The sequence below is a fragment of the Lontra canadensis genome, unplaced genomic scaffold (genome assembly GCF_010015895.1).
Source record: "Lontra canadensis isolate GAN:19392208 unplaced genomic scaffold, GSC_riverotter_1.0 scaffold11, whole genome shotgun sequence".
Lineage (NCBI taxonomy): Eukaryota > Metazoa > Chordata > Mammalia > Carnivora > Mustelidae > Lontra > Lontra canadensis.
In genome coordinates, this window is record NW_022631005.1 from 3,845,489 (window position 1) to 3,862,911 (window position 17,423).

The 17,423-nt window shown below is 39.5% G+C and overlaps 1 protein-coding gene across 2 annotated transcripts in view; it reads right to left on the bottom strand.

Moving 5' to 3' along the window:
* TTN (titin) overlaps positions 1 to 1,262 on the bottom strand; it is a 269,891-nt gene extending 268,629 nt beyond the window's left edge. For both annotated transcript variants that reach the window (XM_032856015.1, XM_032856016.1), the window contains exon 1: positions 1,066 to 1,262. The gene's annotated coding sequence lies outside the window, so the exon portion shown is untranslated. The remainder of the gene's footprint in view (positions 1 to 1,065) is intronic.
* Positions 1,263 to 17,423: the final 16,161 nt, after the last annotated feature.

The window sequence follows — 17,423 nt, forward strand, 5'->3', positions numbered from 1 at the left end:
AAGTTACACGTAGGACAAATAACTTTTTGTGCCCCACTTTCCCTGTTTACAACCTAGTGCATCTTCTAAAAATAGCCGTACTCTTTTACACCATTTATGTATTATATACCAATGCATTTGCAGGCATTTATGATGAGTGACCTAAGTCCAGGAAGATGGGAAGTCAAAGGGCATTTAGATATTAAAAGTTTCTAAAATATTATTTCTTGCCCTTAAGACCAACATTTAGCTCATATCATATCTTTTGATTATGAAGTAAAATACATGAGATACTGAGTATTTTATAAAACAATTATAATGGAGCTTTTCTCCCAAATGTCTAAATATGTCACAATTAACCTGTCTAAATTGGTCATTTATTCCTATCAGATAGGTCAGCTTAATGGCTTTAGCTCGTGCTCTTGAAAGGCCTTTGTGTAATTAGGGCTGAAGGTATGCTTCTGAAATGTCATGTTCCCAAAATAAACTCTCCACTGTTGACTGACAGCAGGCAAGTGTTCTGTCACCGTCCCGCAGCTGATCCCTCTGCAGTTGATTCCCTTAAAAAGTCATCAGGGTGTAGCTGATACCACATGCATTTTATCAGAGCTATTCCTGGTGCGTCTCACTTTTTCACTGAGTAACATAACCTTGAACATTCTCAGCAGACACAAAGAGTCTACAACAGAAGCACACATTTCTCTCGCCATTTCCGACCTCAGCTTCGACACTTTGAAGGACACGCGGGGGATTCACACCACTGGAATCACTAACCCCGGCTGACAGTCCAAAGCATGGAGCTTTTTAAAGAAACCTGAAGGAGCAGATTTAAATAACGGGCCGGTAACAGCAACAAATGGTTAGACAAACACCCCCATGCGGGCACGTCGCACACGCTGGAAGGACAAGTTCTAGCTGGGACGTAGAAACCACTAAGGAAGGGGCTCCACTGTTTAAAAAAAAAGAAGGAAGGAAAGGAAGGAAGGAAGGGAAGGAAGGGAAGGAAGGGAAGGAGGAAGGAAGGAAGGAAGGAAGGAAGGAAGGAAGGAAGGAAGGAAGGAAGAAAGATAGATAGATGGTGCTCACCTGATTGCTCACGAGTGCCCAAAAAGGGTGGGACAAAGCCCCAGCTTGCTTCCGAAACGACGTCCTATCTGGAGCTGGTGTTTTCGACCATCTCCGACATGAATCGGTGAGCCTCTAGACTTAAAAACAAAACTACACAGTCGAGACTGTGTAGTTTTGCTTTTCTATGCAATCCCTACACCCGAGGCGAGGCTGGGAATGCACGACTGCTGGAGAGCCAGGGCTGGGCTCGGCCTTTTTATTCCGCAGATCTGCTGACAGCCCCGCATCCCCGGGCGGCACCCACGCTGATTGGCCGCCACGGGGAGGCCTGACGGGAGACGGATCTCCCCGCTGGGGTCACACGCCACCTGTTCTTCCCATTGGCAGGGCTAAATTTAGTTCCTCCAAAGAGGCTTTACCAGGGAAATAGAACCGTATTTAAAGAATAACTGTATTGAGGCTCAGAGAAGAGCGTTTGTTGCCCGTCGTTAGCACCTGCGGACACCGATCTGAGGAGGCTTTGCGACGGTAGAAGGTGTTTGCGGGCGGTTATATAAAATAGCCTTTCACCTGCGGGCGCTCCTGCCCCGGCACTCCGGTCCCAGCCCTCTGCCCTTCCCCCATACAACCGACCAAATGCACCTGTCAATCATGGCAGAGGAGGACGTTTATCTCAGGCATAAGACTTCACCTCCTTTGAAGAATGAGTGCCTCTAAACTTCAGCATGGAGAGAGCTCGTTTATACTACCTACGTTCTCCAGAATCCACTTGTACTTTAGGGAGAATTAAGGCAATGTTAATAAGCTCAGTGTTTCTACAGCCCTGCAAGAAATAATGGTGAAAGACAAAATCTGAACTCTACTTAGAGTTTGTCTATATGGTATAATGATTTCACTTTTTTTCAGATTTCATTTCTTTCTGGCATTCATATTGACAAATGTGCATGCACCGTTTCTTAACAAGTGGCCGACTGTTAGGTTTAAATCATCCATAGGGTTCTTTTTCCGGACACACGAAGGCTGCTTTACTTATCTCTGGAGTTCGCTGTTACTAATGGGAAGTGGTTAGGAGATGATATAGTTGCTATTTTAGGCCTGAATTTAATTTCAAGCAAGAGATATTTCAAATACAAAAGAGCATACCGAAAGATCTTTCTAATGGTTCAGCCGAGAGATTTGTGAGACTTCACTAAGAGGGAAGAAAATTGTCTTGGTGATATGGGTATGAGACTTTTCTTAATAAAAGGGACTAAAATTTTAAAACTTAAGTTCAATTTATTTGTATCTATAATAAAAATGTTCTGGATTGTAGAAGAACTTGGCTGGGCATCAGACTGTTTCGCTTCTTGAAGATCTCATATTTTATTTATGTAGTGATTAATTTGCTAACATTGAACGGAGCAAAGCTATACGGGACAAATGAAGTAGCACAACACAGACAAGATGACACCGTGTCTTTACTTAAACATCGTCTCCTTTACTTTAGGGGTGATATCTGTATTGGTGGCATCATTTTCCCCTCTGTTGACTCTATCTTCTGTGATCCTGTTGGATTGATTTATTCAGAAACAACTAGTTTCGTGTCAGATGTCTAAAAAATATTTCCATTTAGAGATGCCTATTACAGGCAAGCTGCCAGGCATAAGGCAAAGTAAGACTGAAATGTGTGGTCTTTCTATTTTTGGTCTTCACCAATTGGTTATCTATTTGAAATGTGTTTGTGGATGTGTGTGTATGTACGTGCATGTGTGTGTGTTTGTGGATGTGTGTGGTGTATAGTGTGTGCATGTATGTATATTTTTGGATTCATTTGACTTAATTCATTTGACTTAATGTGAAGTATGTTAATGTCTTATTACATTTGTTGGAACCAAAGTCAAAGTACTTTTTTTTTATTAACATATAATGTATTATTTGTTTCAGAGGCACTGGTCTGTAATTCATCAGTCTTACACAATTCACAGCACTCATCATAGCACATACCCTCCCCAGTGTCCATCCTCCAACCACACAAAGTACTTTATTTCTTATGAGTGGGTAGAAACTTGAAGCTTGTGTCTTCTAGTCCAAGCTGGTACAACACAGGAAGCTCAAGAGCCAGGAAGATGGACCACAGATTATAAACATGAGGTCAAAGGTCTGCCTCCAAAACTGCTTGTCTTTTCATTGTTCTTGAACATTTCCAGACTTTGCAGTATTATCAAGATCCTCGCCTCTTTTTTAAAAAAGATTTTATTTATTTATTTTTGTGTGTGTGAGAGAGCACAAGCAGCAGGCAGAGGCAGAGGGAGAAGCAGCCTCCCTGCTGAACAGAGAACGTGATGTGGAACTCAATCCTAGGACCCCAGGATCATGACCAGAGCCAAAGGTAGACGCTTAACTGACTAAGCCACCCAGGCAGCCAGATCCTTGCCTTTTGACATTTACATCCTTATATGATGGTCAGAGTTAAGAAAGACAGGAAACAAGAAGAAGGAAAAAAGGAAGGAAGAAATAAGGAAAGAACTAGTTAGTAAATAACACACTGCAAAGAAGCTATATTACTGGGTTAGTGAACAGTAGTGGACAGCACATGATATTGTGGTAAGCATTAGTTTTAAAATTAAGTATGCCATAGTTGGAATATAGTAAGCTAGCGCAGTGGAAAGCAAATACTACTCAGATTTGGGGAGTTTGCTGATGCAGTAAGATCTTAATTTACCACCCTAACAGTGGGGCAGAGTCCCATAGATAATCCAAAACAGCTGATAATTCAAATATAATGCCTACTTAGCTTTGGAATGCATGGTGCGACTGTTTTTGAACATCAGTCAAGGCAATTCGATAAACATCTATTAAGCGTGTGCTCAGTACTGAATAGTGTGCTAAATTATAATTCTAAATTCTGTCATGACTTAGTGACTCAACAAATATCCCCTGAGCGGTGACTCTGTGTGAGGCATTTTGCTAGATGATGACCAGACAGCTGTGACCAAGAAGAGAATTGTGGTTCCTGCCCTCCCGGGGATTGCAGTCTAAGAACTTTTAATAAATTCTTGGTATCTATGACTGAGACCTAGACTCGGTTAGTCACTCCATCTACACAGTTGTTGGTGGTGGCAGACTTTCTTTTGTTCTATTTTATTTAAAGGTTTTATTTCTTTGAGAGAGAGAGAGGGGCAGAGGGAGGGGCAAAAGGAGAGGGAGACAGAATCCCAAGCAGACTCCACGCTGAGCAGGGCTCAATCTCAGGACATTGAGACCACCACCTGAGCTGAAACAAGAGTCAGAGGCTCAACCAACTGATCCACCAGGTGCCCCAGTGGCAGACATCATTTATATTACCTAGAACCCTTTACCAAAGGAAGGACTTACTGCGGATTGAGAAATGGGTACAGGTTGTTTTGTTTTTTTTTAAGATTTTATTTATTTATTTCAGAGAGAGAGAGAGCACAAGAGGGAGAAGCAGACTCTCCACTGGGCAGGGAGCCTGATTCAGGACTCAGTCCCAGGACTACAGGATCATGACCTAAACCAAAGGCAGTCACTTATCCAACTGAGCCACCCAGGCCTCCAGAAATGGGTACAGTTTTTAAAGCTAGTGTCAAAGTCCTTTCTGAAAGACAAGAGTAAAATTAATGTATTTATAATTCATTAAAGATTTTTGTTTTGTTTTGTTTTGTTTTTAAAAGATTTTATTTAATTATTTGGCAGACAGAGATCACAAGTAGGCAGAGAGGCAGGCAGAGAGAGAGGAGGAAGCAGGCGCCCTGCCGAGCAGAGAGCCCGATGCGGGGCTCGATCCCAAGACACTGGGATCATGACCTGAGCCGAAGGCAGAGGCCTTAACCCACTGAGCCACCCAGGTTCCCCCATTAAAGATTTTTTTGTGTGATCTCTGTTAAATACTGTTCAGACACTGGGATTACAGCAACGTGCACAGTAGACAAGAATCTCTGCCCTCAAGGAGTTTACATTTGAGTAAGAGCAATAGGATCAGTAATATTATATCTATAAACTCTACAGATTTATCTGTAATCTTGGAACACTGCATCAAAAACTATTGATATGGTGGCTAATATAACACAATAAAAAATAAAAGAATTATAAACAAATAAAAAAAAGAAAAAGAACACATGTTTAGCAAATGCCTACAAAAGAAGACATGTCAACTAATCAACTACATTTGTGATGGGTATATTTTAATATACACCAAGATCCAGCTTGGGTCATGGGTAGGCTTGATATACTAGGCTTGATATACTAGGGTCCTCCAAAAGTAAAAGGGCCTGTGTGAGACAAAAAAATCTAAAAATGAAGGCAGCTCTATTGTAACAAAAAGCAAAGGTAAGCTTTGAAATATTGGAAAGACCCTTTGAGCCTTAAGTGATAACCTGTGTTCATATGGAATTCTAAAGATTTTGTGTGTCTATTGGAGGAAATTTAGGCCTCTTTACTTCTGTGTTTTACCCCATCTATTTCAAATACCCCTACTCCATTTCTACCCTTAATTACAAATATAGAATATAGTGCTGGATATTCTCTGGTTGCCCTTCTACATACTGCTTACCCCATTCATCTATCCTGTGCCCCTAAGAGGCTGCACCCTAGAGGGGTCCTCCCTTGCCTCTGGCTTCTAGAAGGCACTGGGATGATAGCAGCCAACAGGAAACGCTGGCAGGAGGGAGTTTAGGATATTAATTCCCTAGGATCTCTCCTCATCTGGATGTAGTTTGGCCATGACCTTCATTTGCCATGGCCATTCATTCTCCCATCAGGGACCCCTTTCCCCTTTCCTACAGGTACTTTCTTTGGGTTCCAGTAACTTCTCCTTTCCCAAGTTTCTAACTAGGGCTTTGTACTGTTGCTATTCCCAAAGCTCTTTGCCATCCCTGTTAATGTCCGTAAACCTGCCCACACATTGTGATAGGCCTTCACTAAACCCTCTGCAGTTATGCTATTGGGTTGTATGTGTTTCCTGCCCTGACTATGACCTGACCTTGTATGGAGACAATGATGAAAACTTCTCTCCTTCTTAAGGTAAATGAACTGAAGCATTTTTCTTCATTGCTAGATAATTGTCTCAATTCCCAACAGTCTTCTTCCTTATCCCTTTTTCCCTCCAGGCAGCTCATATTTTTAACATTAAATTTGGATTTCCATTCTTTTCCCTCTCCCTTCCTCATTTCTTCTTTCCCTCCTTTCTTTCCTTCTCAAGTGATTTTCAAGGGTCTTCCATGTACCAAGAACTATGGGGCATACAGTAAATGTAGTGTCTTTCACTTAGATATTAGTTGGAAAGACAAGAGAGTTATGTAACAATGCAAGGAGACACAAGGAAAGGAAAAGGTCAAAATGGTTGCTAGAGACACTGAAGTGCTCAGAAACACAGCGATGGAGGAGGGAAGTACAGGGTGTGACAAAAGCAGGACTTCTCATGGAGAGGGTAACTTGGGCCGGTGTTTTTATTTCAAAAGAATTGAAGTATTGCAGCAAAACCGCATAAATAGATAAAAAAGAAATGGAAATAAAGAATACCTTTCAGAGCAAAGAGGAGCGAAGTAGAAAACTAAAACCATGTGAAAGAACAACATAAATTCACAAACCAAGATGCCACTATATTTGCTGTAGGTGATCATCAGGTAGGAAGGGGAATTTCCTGAAAGTTAATTAAAAACAAAGCATAATTCTCAATAAAGAGAAGGAAGCATACCAATTTCTTGAGGAAGTGCAATTTTTCTGACACTGAATTTTAAAGGTAAACCATGTGCAACTTTCCAAGAGGGGACACTGAATGATATATAGAACGTAAGTGTTTAACAATATATTTAGAGCAGCTGTAATCAACTAATTTATATATTGATATTTTTGGTGAAAGCTTTTAGAACAAAGTCCAGGGCATACCACTAAAATAAAATTCACTAAATGCGGCTGGATGAGGGACTAAGGAAATATATTCCAGGTTTTAAAAAATAAGAATGGGAGTGGGGCTCCAGCCCTTGACTCATGGGTAGAATTTCTAACATGCCAAAGATCTTGGGTAACTAACTCTCAGCTCTCTCAGTTGTTCCTCTGATAGGAATTGAAACTGGAAGCCAAAAGGCCTCTGGCTAGGATCTTGGTGTTGTGTGTGGTTGACAGACAAGTGATTAAAGTTATCTTTTAGGGTTGTTTAACAAAGATCACATTCCCTGTTGTGATGTAAATGTTTCCACATTTTCTCACTGGCATCAACAATCACTATTTTACACTTATCAAGTAATTTATATTTCTGTAAATAAATCCACATCCAGTTTGATAATTATGGTCTTGGAGTGTAGAATATGCATTTAGAATGGTTTTTAGAGACGTCGAGTGGATCTCCTCTTTGTAAATGTGTGTGGGAGGCAAGCAGACACCATCGGGAAGGACATCATGCAAAGCAAATGCATCTTTCCCAGGGTCAGACCCCGCTGCTCCATCAGATGGCTAAAGGCACTTGCTATATGTTTTACAGGAGTCTGTGACACAGCTTGGCTTTGAAAATGAAACCATGTCATGGGTCAGTGTTAGAACCTGCTGAGTCAAGATAACTGCTCTTAATGTGGGGGAAAAGTGAATTTGAATCATGAATATAATTCAGGCTGTGTACCAGAGTGTCACCTGCTACTAAGGGAGCCTATAGCGGATGAGAGACACATTAATGTGTGGCTTTAGTTCTCTACTTGTGTTATATACCATTATATTACATGAAAAAAAAAAAAAAAAGCTTGTCCTAGGAATTTGTAATAGAAAATATTCACTGAAAACAACTTGTATGTCTGCCAGTGGGGAGTATTTATACCGATAATAATAGACCATTTTGTAACTCTTGAAAAACAAGAATAATGGTAGAAGGGAACTTGCCTTACCAGAAATTACAACATACTATAAAACTACAGAAACCAAACTGCAAGATATTGACACAGTAATATAAAAGCAAATTATTAAATAGAGTGTCCAGAAATAGATCTAAGCAAATCTGAGGAATTAATCTATGATGGTTTTGTTCATAATGGTGCTGACATTACTGGATATTTATTTAGAAGAAAGCACCTCACACCATGTAAAATAAATCTCAAATGGATTAAATATCTAAAAGTAAAAAGAACACAATAAAACACAGTAACAGGTTATAGGAAAATATCTGTGGAACTTCATAGGTTGGAGAGATTATCTAAAGCAACCCTAGGAACTCAGATGCCTTAAGGAAAAGACTAACCACTGCACCAAATAATTTTGTATGACACAATCTACCCTAGTCAGATTCCAAAGATTGAGGGAATATTTGCATGTATATGTCGGTGAAGTGCTGAGTGCCTCAAAACACAGAGATATAAGTATAAAAATGTTTTTTTAGCACTGTTTGAAGTGGGAAAATTTTGGAAATAATTTAAATGTCAGTCAACAGGGAATGACTGAATGATTTATGGCATAACCATGGTATGACTACAATCCACCAGTTAAAGATGAGTTAGACCAACATATTACCCCAGAAAGATGGCCATGACAGTAGGTGAAAACCAAGTTGCAGAATGATAAACAATGCGTATCATTTCAGATCATAGCAATCAGTCACAGTCATCTGACTTGTTTGTAGTTGTTTGTTCTGCTATTTTCTTGATTATTGCCTGATTCTCCCGCTGGGCTGTAAATTCTATAAATGTCTTAAGCAACAAAATCTGTTTAGTTGGCCTTTAAATCCCCGACTCTTGGTACAGTGCTGTACCAGACAGAAGATGACTTACACTATTCCATTTATACATTTAACCTCCCCTTTCTGAAACTTCTGCCCCTTACCTCTTAAATATATCATGGTCTTGTCTTAAAAGCCCAAAATAATAAAAGATACAACTTTCTCATGAGTCAGCACTGCCCTCTGGGTGCCATTCCATCTCTTTTCTTCTAATAACCACTCCAACTATGATAGCAATCTGCATTAATTAAAGGTCTGTCCCTATTATATGCCAGCCACCATAGCTGCCACACCATATATGTTTTCTCATTTAATTTACAGCTGAGGGGCACCTGGGTGGCTCCATTGGTTAAGCCTCTGCCTTCAGCTCAGGTCATGGTCCCAGAGTCCTGGGATTGAGCCCTGCATCAGGCTCCTTGCTCAGCGGTGAGTCTGCTTCTCCCTCTCCCCTCTGCCTCTCTCCCTGCTTGTGCTCTCTCTCTTTCTCTATCAAATAAATAAATAAAATCTTTAAAAAATTATAACTGAGCTTATTGCCACATTTATTGCTTCATTTCCTACTCATTTCATTCCCTAATTTAGCTTTTCTCTTCATTCCTCTCATGCCACTCACATTAAGTTTTCCAATGTCTTTCGTATCTATAAACCCAATGGGCATTTTTTCCCACTTTTTTGCAGCATTTTTGTTTGTCACTTGTTACTAATTCTTGATGCATCCCCAGCAGGTTGAAATGGGACCTTTAAAAATAGAGTATTTTTTAATAATGCATAATAATATATGATATATTAGAGAACTTCAAAATGAAATTTACTAAAGGAAAACTATATTGAATGATGGAAAAGTCAGTGAGTTCAGAGCACAGAACTTGAACTACACCTTAGACTGTGTCTTCCTTTGGGTTCAGATTCTTTAATAAAACATTTTATTTATGAACAACACTTAGATTTTCCTGCATTCCATCACTGCACCACTGACACCTACTAACTTTTACAATTCCTCTTCTAACACTTTTCTCTAAACTTGAATCCCATGAGACCAAGGCCTCTGGAGATACCCTCTTCATATATTCCTGGCTCATTCGTGAGCAATCCCTCTTCCTGCCTCTTTCCTTGTGTTAGCTCATCTATCGTCAAGGCTTCAACTACATCTTAACGACTTCAAAACGGTATCTCTGACCCTCTCAATTCCCGTGAACTCTGGGTTCACTTTTCACTGTCTACTTGGTATCTCCAAGAGAATCCTAAACTCAAAATACCTAGATTGAATTCATTATAAATCTGTTCCTCTTTTTGATTTTTCTGTCTGAGTTAGTAATGTCACAATCTATCCCATCACCCAACTTAGAGCATGGGGAGTTGTTTTTCCCTCTCCCTCATGTCTGCTTCTGAGATGTCAATAAATGGTTTTAATTCTGCCACCTAAATATATCCCAAATCTTTGCAATTCTGTTACCCACAGCCATCCTCAGATCTTTATTTCTCACTTGTGCTATTGGATTTAGTTCTTAACTGTCCTTGGCTACCTCCAATCTAAATGCCACACCAAAACCCAAATGAGCATTCCACAATACAAGTTTCATACTACTTCTCTGATTTAAATCTTCAGCAACTCTTGGGAACTCTACACTTGAGATACTAACAATCCATTTTCCTCCACTTCTGACGTTCTGGCCCCCCCACTTTCAACTTTCAAAGCTCATGGTCAGGTGCAGCATTGCCGACAACAATGCTTGACAAGTGGGAAGTTCTTGTTATGGGCTGAATTGCGTCCCCCTCCCCCTTTTGCAGTTCATATGCTGAAATCCTAACTGCAAGTACCTCAGACTGTAACTGTATTTGGAGGTAGAGACTTTAAAGAGGTAATTCAGTTAAGATGAGGTTATTAAGGTGGGCCCTGATCCAATATGACTGCTGTCTTTACAAGAAGAAGAGATTAGGATACAGACATACGCAGAAGAAAGATCAGGTGAAGACACGGGAAGAGGGTGATATACAAGCCAAGGAGTGAAGCCTCAGATGAAACCAGCCCAGCTGACACCTTGATCTTGAATTTATAGCCCTCGACTGTGAGAAAATAAACTGCTGCTGTTTAAGCCCCCCAGTCTGTGGGACTTCATTAGAGCAGCCCTCACAAACTTATACAGTGCTCAACGAAATATTTCTGGAAGAAACGAACAACTCTATCAGAGAAAAGGATCGAGGACTCTTTGGTGACTGCCTTCCTCTGAAGCTCTGAAGCTTGCTTTAAGGAAATGAGTGCGCAGCAGCCTGGACCAGGTGGGCCTTTCCAGCTGCCCATTATGTTACCTCAGTAGCAAAAGACAGCCCAGCTTTTGGCCCTCACTTGGCATCTAGGCGTTAAACGTATACTCTCCTATTTAAAAAGCTAAACCATTAGCAGTAAAGTTCTATTGTTAGCAAATTCTTTTCACCTTTAGAGTTAGGAAACACTTAACCACCTGCATGTGTGGTCGTAGATTGTGGTGTGGGCTGGGAATGCTTACCAAGGCCCAGAGGGGGAAACAGTCTTATTCACCCTGCAGAATCTACACTCAGTAGAGATTAGCAAAGTAACAAGTAGAAGGCCTAATGTGGGCTTGAAAACCCTCTAAGCTTTGAGAAAATAAAAAGCAGGCACTCACAGCTGGGTCTTGGGTCTTTCTATTGAACATAAACAACTTCACGGAACAGCAACATAAAAGAGGCGACTCGGGAGCCGTGATGGATGGAGACGGGGACAAAACTGCCCTATCACGTTGTCTGAACACACACATGAAGATTGTCCAAGCCACAGAAATGATTCAGCCATCCCCTCCCCTGGCTCAGGAGAGTGACTTCTGGCCAGTTTATCACTTTTACCTCTATCCAGTCCTCCTGTTCTAGAGATAAAATGTAGTTAAGATACTGAAACACAGATTCACACCTAACTCCAATCCACAACAATGCACTAGACATTCTCCAACGTCACATAAAACAAAGCCAAATTCCAATCGTAGTTATCTCTAACCCCCTGTTACCGAGGTCCCCCATGGTTCCCTTTGTTGCAACAAGGAAAGCCCCAGCATGTTTAACCATGGATATGTTCCTGGCAGCCTGTGGCTGGGGGCCATTGATGTTTTATGTCTATAGACAGCGATATATGCGTGCATGTGCGTGTTCACAACATAAAGCCTGGAAATGTAAATGACATAACATGAATAGTACTTGTCTCTGAGGGGCATAGGCTACAGGCTAATTTGATTTTCTTATTTTTGGCTTATCTGTATACACTCTGAGATTTCACAATGAAGATTATTGCTATGTCTAATAAGAAAAAAACTATATGAACTCAAGAAATGACATGCAAGAGTAGAATGGAAAGAAGACTATTTTAACAAGTCACGAACATCTTGTTCAGAAATGGAGTGCAGAAAAAGGAGTTACCGAGGCAAAAGTTGGCTTTCATCCCTTCCAGTGCCATCTGAAAGCGGGCAGGCTTGGCATACTCTGAAAGCCCCACGTCCACAGAACCAACATTGTGTTAGTAGAAGCACGTCAGGCCATCCGAGCCTAATGATAATGAATTCAAAACATACCCTTCTAACTGCAGGCTCACGGAGCAGCCCTTTGAGTGGTGATCTGGCTCCGCTGGTAGCTTGTTATATGTACAACTGCTGAGTGACTGAACTCTGCATCTGAAACCAAGGACGTACTATATATCGGCTAATTGAATTCAAATAAGAAAACCCATATTCACATTTTAAGCGGTGATTAGTTTCAGCAACATACACCTGTCACATTAATGAATGCTAATAGATATAATTTTATTGCTTTTGCTTCCTCGTTGGTTTGCAGGTTTTTGTTTCCTAGTTTTGTAAACATAAAGGACTTCTATTTAGCTTAGTATTTGCACAAACTGAAATAATAAGGCATTAAAAGCAATGTAAAACAATTCTTGGGACCTGCAATATATTTTTCCTTTAAAATAGATTTCTTTATTACTAAAGTTTTGAGAAACAGGGTCACAACTGAAAAATCTAAATGATGCTTAAAATAACGGCTCCATTTATGGGTAAGAACCATAATTTGATAGACTTCATATTTTTATCACTTCAAAAATTAGTGGTTTTCTTTTTAGAGCCATAAAAAAAAACACTAATTGACTTGATCTTTTAGGAAATCTTTAGGTTGACAGAAACACTGAGCAGGAAGTTTTGAGAGCTCCCACACATACAATTTCCCTTATTACTAACATCTCGAATTAGCATAGTGCATTTGTCACAGCTGATAAGCCAGTATTCCAGATACTGCAGGGTGGAATCATCTCTCTTTCCCAGAGGTGGGTAGGTCCGACGCATTCTAGGAATGTTGGAATTTTGTCTAGTACTAAAAAAAGAAAAGGTACTTGGGATTGCTGATATAAGGCACAGGTGCAATATTTAAAATGTGTTCACAGGGGCGCCTGGGTGGCTCAGTGGGTTAAGCCTCTGCCTTCAGCTCAGGTCATGATCCCAGGGTCTGGGATCGAGCCCTGCATCGGGCTCTCTGCTCAGCAGGGAGCCTGTTTTCCCTTCTCTCTCTGCCTGCCTCTCTCCCTACTTATGATCTCTCTGTCAGATAAATGAATAAAATCTTGAAAAAAAATGTATTCACATTTAGAAGTATTCATAAACAACGTCAATTTTCTTTTACTACAATCTTAACCATTTCCTAACATCTAGCAATCACCAATAGTTCACTGAACTAAAAAAACAAAAGGAAGAGAAAAGCCAAAACCCATGAAGGTGACTTTACCTGAAGAATAGAGTTATCTTGTTATATTCTACTTTCCTCATATGTAAGGGGGAGAGAAAGACTGGATAGGAAGGGGAAGGTTTATCTTAAGCTACTAAATTTCCATGCTCTCTGGGGGATCAGTAAGGGTTTCCAGAGTAAAAAGCCACATTCCTGGGTGCCTGGATTGCTCAGTTGGTTAAGTGTCTGCCTTCGGCTCGGGTCCTGATTCCAGAGTCCTGGGATCCAGTCCTGCATCCTGCATGGGGCTCCCTTCTCAGTAGGGAGTCTGCTTCTCCCTCTGCCCTTCCCCCATGCTTGTATTCTCTCTCTCAAACTCTCTACCTCTCAAATAAATAAATCTTTTTTTAAAAGCCACATTCTTTGAGAGTACACTGTAGACACAGATTTCAACAGAATTGATATCAATGATACTTAGAACCAAGCAAGTATCCTTTGATTGCAAAATAGATCTAGCCTCTTGGCCAAAAAAAATGGCATCCTTTACATCTTTTTTCCTATCAAATTCCAGGAGAATGTAGACTCCAAACTGAAGAATTTTGTGGGCTTCTATTTGATATATTTGGTTAAGCATTATCATTATCATTAAATGGGGAGGTGATATGTCAGAAATGTTAGCTCTACATAACAAATTTTTTCAACTAAAACCATTCAGTAATCTACCCAGGAGAGTAACAATCCACTTAAGAAAAAACTAATGAAGAATAAGGTTGAATAATGAAACAACATTTTTATGAAGTCCATCAATTGGTGGATTTTACTTTCCAAATTTTGTTGAACAAAGCACCCATGTTTGATCCTCACCAAGCCCATGCTAATTTGAATCTTTAGAACAGTGATTTCCAACCAGAGATGATTTTATGCTGGGGATATTTGGCAATATCTGAAGACATTGTTGATTGTCACATCTGGGGGTGGTGGTGCCTGCTAATGGTGTCTAGTGGCTGGAGGCCAGAAATGCTGCTAAACATCCTCTGAGGCACAGGACAGCCTCCCTCCAGCATTAATAGTGCCAGGGTTGAGGAGCTCTGCCTGGGAGGAACACACCGTGAAAATCACAGTTGACTTGTTTTTCACTAACTTCAGCTTAAAGTACACAGATATCTTATGGAAGGCTCTTCTCAAAATCCAAGCAAAATGCAGTTTCTGGTCAATGTACATAAAAGCTGAAAAAATTTTAAAGGATTCCATTACATTAAAGGGCATAAGAGGAATGTATTTATTGCTTCTGTTTATTAAGCATATCAGCACGCATATTGCCCAAGTAAAGCCCAGCAGTGATCCTTCCCCTTGTTGATCTGGTACATAACAGGACACTAATCAAGATTCCTGCAGCTGATGGTCTATCACAGGGTAGTGATTCAGTGTAGTTACTACTTCCCTTTGAAACTACAGCTGCTGCTGGGCCCTCTGGCTCACTTTGAAAATTGGTGGTTCTGAAAGCTTAAGATACTATTTTTACTCTTCTTATTTGGCTGTGACCTGTGTAACTACGTTCCTGCTTCTCACTTTCCCTGGTTTGATCACACTGGTTGGGAATGGATGTGTGTGTGTGTGTGTGTGTGTGTGTGTGTGTTTAGGACAAGGGGAGGGGTTGTAGTTCCTCAGACAAGGCTCAAGTAATTTCTCTTTCAGGATTATCTTCACGTGGAAAACCAGAATTTATATTTCACAAAATCAGATTTTCCTTTCATATGTATTCTTTATTAAACAAACAATCTTTTCCTTTAATTTAAAAACAAGGAAAATGATATTTGAATATGTTGGGCACTAAAAAAATATCTGTGTTTAAGTTCAATTTAGAAGAAAATTAAGAATTTTAGAGAAAACATGAATTTATATGAACCATTCAGAAGGGAGTATTAGAATATATAAAAGCTTATCTCAAAAGAGATCACAATAGAAAAATAATTTGACTTCATTTCAATATAATGAAGATTAAATATTTTAATTTGCCAGACCCCTGGGTGACTCAGTCAGTTAAGTGTCTGCCTTCAACTCAGGTCATGATCCCAGGGTCCTGGAATCCAGTCCTGCATCAGGCTTCTTGCTCAGTGGGGAGCCTGCTTCTCCCTCTGCTCCTCCCCCTGCTCCTGTGCTCTCTCTCTCTCCGTCTCTCTCTCCCTGTCTCAAAAATAAATAAATAAAACGTTAAAAAAAAATAAAAATTTTAACTTGCTTGACACTGTCACTGGGCTCTAGCGTAAAGCAGGTTTTGTGGGAAAGGACATGCTGATAACCCCGTTTAGAGTGCTACAGTCCCATGAAGTCATCCATGTATGAAGTGTTTCAAGATTCCACATGCTAAACATGATGAAATGAATTTTTAGGTTCCATTCTGCCACTGTGCATATTTGGACTCATTCCACACAAGAAGAATGTCCAAGATGTCATAGCATGTCACAGCGTCCTAGAATGACAAGATCTGTGCCAACTTCCTCTTTTCTAATACAGCAATAATTTTTCATCAAGTACTATGTATGATATTTTCAGTTATTTTATCATTCAAATGGTTCATACACTGCCAACAGCATTTCAGCATTCAAGGACCTTGACCCTGGGACTTTTGGAGGTCGAATAAGAGCCTGACAATGTTTTAGTATATCAGGTTTTTAGTTGACTCTATGTGGAGTCTGACAGCTACAGATAAATTTTAATCTCTGGTGAATAAAGAGAACATTCAATGACTACCAAGGAGTGTACTAGGCTCACCAAAGAAAGTTCTTATCTGCCTAATGCTTCCTAGGGAGTTTTTTTTTAAGCTTTACCCTAAAATTTAGCTGGCCTCTAGATAATCTGGCCCCCAAATACCAAGTCCTTGGTAATATTATCTGCCTGCACTAAGGAGAAAATCAAGAATGCACTTGTGTGTCTAAAACCCCTTAGAGATCAGTGAAAGCTGGAAGCACTTTTAGAGATGGTATAATTTATGCCATTATTCACAGGCAAGGAACATGAGGGTCAGAGATTTTAGTTGCTTAAGCACTCAGAGCTCTTTTGTAACAGAGCTAGGATTAGAATTTAGGTCTTTAGCTCTTTAAAAGAGTAACATTTAAAAGGAATAATAAAGAACAACCCATATCTTTAAAACAAGTGCTCATTTCTATATGAAGACAGGTGATTAAAATAGGTTCAAATGCATGATGTATTTTATCAAATTAGTGTTTCACTATTTTAATAAGCATTGTTTAAGAATTTCAATTAACTTGTAAAAATGTACATAACAACCTCAATAAAAGAAGCATATGTTTATTCAATTTTAAAAAGATTCAAACAAAAATAAATAAAAATAAAATAAAATAAAATAAAATAAAAAAGATTAAATGCCTGTAGGTTTCTCAGAGCAGCCTTAGTAGAGGGGCTGAGTTTTATCTCATCTACTTTATCTCCAAATGGCCATTCTAAATTAGACATGTAAAGTCATATCTATCATTAAAAAAATAAAATGAAAGTGAAAGTCAACTTTGGTTATAATTTTTTTCTGATAATGTACACAGTGTCATATAATTTAAATAACAATGATACTCATTTTAATATATATGTCTACATTATTAAGATAGAATATGAACTTTGTATTGTATATGAAGTAAAAAATGTATGTAATGTTAATTACATGAATAGCAAAATTTCCTTGGTAATCTCTATTGGCAGAAATGGCAGCAGTAGATTGTGACCACAATCTTCTAAAAATTAGATTGATTACTTTTATTGCACAATGTTTAAGTGAGCGCACCATAACTCAAGATTTTAGGTCATTTGAAATAGCATAGTCTGGGAACTCAGCTTAAACTTTCCAAATAACATAGGATGTTGACATGGACTTCTTGGTTATTTATCCTCATTGGTGGGACATATAAATCTGAATGTAACTGCAAGTAGTTTCTGATTTTTCCCCCCAGAGGAGTTATAA